Below are 2500 nucleotides of genomic sequence, written 5' to 3' on the forward strand. Positions count from 1 at the left end.
TATGTGTGCATGTGCGTATGTGTGTGCATGTGCGTGTGTGTGTATGTCGTACGCATGTTTGTGTGTATTATGTGGGTGATGTGTATGTGTTGTGTGTGTGAGCGTGTGTGTGAGCGTGTGTGTGAGCGTGTGTGTGAGCGTGTGTGTGTGCATGTGCGTGTGTGTGAGCGTGTGTGTGTGCATGTGCGTGTGTGTGTATGTCGTGCGCATGTGTGTGCATTGTGTGTTTTGTGTTTGTGTGTTGTGTGTGTGCGAGCGTGTGTGTGTGCGTCTGTGTTTGTGCGTATTGTGTATTGTGTGTGTGTATTGTGTATGTGTGTGTGCATTTGGTATGTGCAGTGAGTATGTGTGTGTGAGTGTGTGAGTGTGTGTTTGTGTGAGTGTGAGCGTGTGTGCATTGTGTGTGTGTGAGTGTGAGCGTGTGTGCATTGTGTGTGTGTGTGTGTGCATTGTGTGTGTGTGTGCATTGTGTGTGTGTGTGTATTGTGTGTGTGTGTATTGTGTGTGTGTGCATTGTGTGTGTGTGTGTGTGCATTGTGTGTGTGTGTGTGTGTGTGTGCATTGTGTGTGTGTGTATATTGTGTGTGTGTGTGTGTGTGTGTGTGTGTGTGTGTGTGTGTGTGTGTGTGTGTGTGTGTGTGTGTGTGTGTGTGTGTGTGTGTGTGTGTGTGTGTGCATTGTGTGTATGTGTGCATTGTGTGTATGTGTGCATTGTGTGTATGTGTATGTGTGTGTGAGTGTGTGTGTGAGTGTGAGTGTGTGTGCATTGTGTGTGTGTTGTGTTTGTGTATGTGCATTGTGTGTGTGTGTGTGCATTGTGTGTGTGTGTGCATTGTGTGTGTGTATCTGTGTGTGTTTGTGTGTGTTATGTGGGTGATGTGTATGTGTGTTAGCGTGTGTGTTAGCGTGTGTGTTAGCGTGTGTGTGAGCGTGTGTGTGAGCGTATGTGTGATCATGTGTGTGAGCGTGTGTGTGATCGTGTGTGTGAGCGTGTGTGTGTATGTCGTGCGCATGTGTGTGCATTGTGGGTGTGTGTGTTGTGTGTGCAAGCATGTGTGTGTGTACGTGTGTTTGTGCATCGTGTGTGTGTTTGTGCATTATGTTTGTGCGTATTGTGTATTGTGTATGTGCATTGTGTAGGTGTGTGTGCATTGTGTATGTGTTTGTGCATTGTGTATGTGTGTGTGTTTGTGTGAGTGTGTGTGAATTGTGTGTATGCATTGTGTGTGTGTATGCATTGTGTGTGTGTATGCATTGTGTGTGTGTGTGTGTATGCATTGTGTGTGTGTGTGCATTGGGTGTATGTGTGCATTGTGTGTGTGTGTGTGTGTGTGTGTGTGCAGTGTGTGTGTGTGTTTGTGTACATTGTGTGTGTGTGTGTTTGTGTACATTGTGTGTGTGTGTATGTTGTGTGTATGTTGTGTGTGTGTGTGTGTGTGTGTGTGTGTGTGTGTATGTTGTGTGTGTGTATGTTGTGTGTGTGTATGTTGTGTTTGTGTATGTTGTGTGTGTGTTGTTTGTCTATGTATGTGTGTGTGTGCTGTGTGTATGTTGTGTGTGTTTGTGTATATTTGTGTATGTGTTTGTTGTGTGTGTATTGTGTTTGTGTGTGTGTGTGTGTGTTGTGTTGTGTTGTGTTGTGTTGTGTTGTGTTGTGTTGCGTGTGTGTGGTGTCTGTTGTTGTTTATGTGTGTGCATTGTGTATATTTGTGTGTTGCACGTGTATTTGTGTGTGTTGTGAGTGTTTGTTGTTGCTTGTGTATATATGTGTATATATAAATATATATACACACATACATATTTATATAATTATATGTATACATAAATTATTATATATGTGTGTGTGGGTTGCGTGTTTGTTGTGTGTGTTGTTGTTTGTGTATGTATGTGTGTGGATTGTGTTTGTGTGTGTTGTTGTTTGTGTATGTATTTATGTATGTATGTATGTGTGTGTATTGTTTGTATGTTGTGTTTGTGTGTGTGTGTTGTGTGTGTGTTATCTGCTGGTGTTTATGTATGTATGAGTGTGTGTGTGCATTGTGTGTTGTGTGTGTGTGTTGTGTGTGTGTGTTGTGTGTGTGTGTTGTATGTGTGTGTGTTGTGTGTGTGTTGTGTGTGTGTGTGTGTGTGTGTGTGTGTGTGTGTGTGTGTGTGTGTGTGTGTGTGTGTGTGTGTGTGTGTGTGTGTGTGTGTGTGTTGTGTGTGTGTGTGTGTGTTGGTGTGTGTGGTGTTTGTGTGTGTTGTTGAATGTGTTGTGTGTGTGTGTGTGTGGTGTATGTGTGTGTGTGTGTTTGGTGTGTGTGTTGTTGTGTGGGTGTGTGTTGTGTTGTCTTTTGTGTGTTGAGTGTGTTGTGTGTGTGTTGTGTGTTTGTGTGTGGTGTGTGTGTGTGTGTGTGTGTTGTGTGTATGTGTGTGTATGTGTGTGTGTGTATGTGTGTGTGTTGTGTATGTGTGTGTTGTGTGTATGTGTGTTGTGTGTAAGTGTGTGTGTATATGTGTG

At 43.4% G+C, this 2500-nt stretch overlaps 1 protein-coding gene across 1 annotated transcript in view; it reads right to left on the reverse strand.

Moving 5' to 3' along the window:
* LOC122265466 (hexokinase-1) overlaps positions 1 to 2500 on the reverse strand; it is an 83407-nt gene that overhangs the window by 35209 nt on the left and 45698 nt on the right. The window lies entirely within an intron of this gene.

Source organism: Penaeus japonicus, unplaced genomic scaffold (assembly GCF_977035675.1).
Source record: "Penaeus japonicus unplaced genomic scaffold, GWHDUDI00000001_assembly GWHDUDI00000020, whole genome shotgun sequence".
Taxonomy (NCBI): domain Eukaryota; kingdom Metazoa; phylum Arthropoda; class Malacostraca; order Decapoda; family Penaeidae; genus Penaeus; species Penaeus japonicus.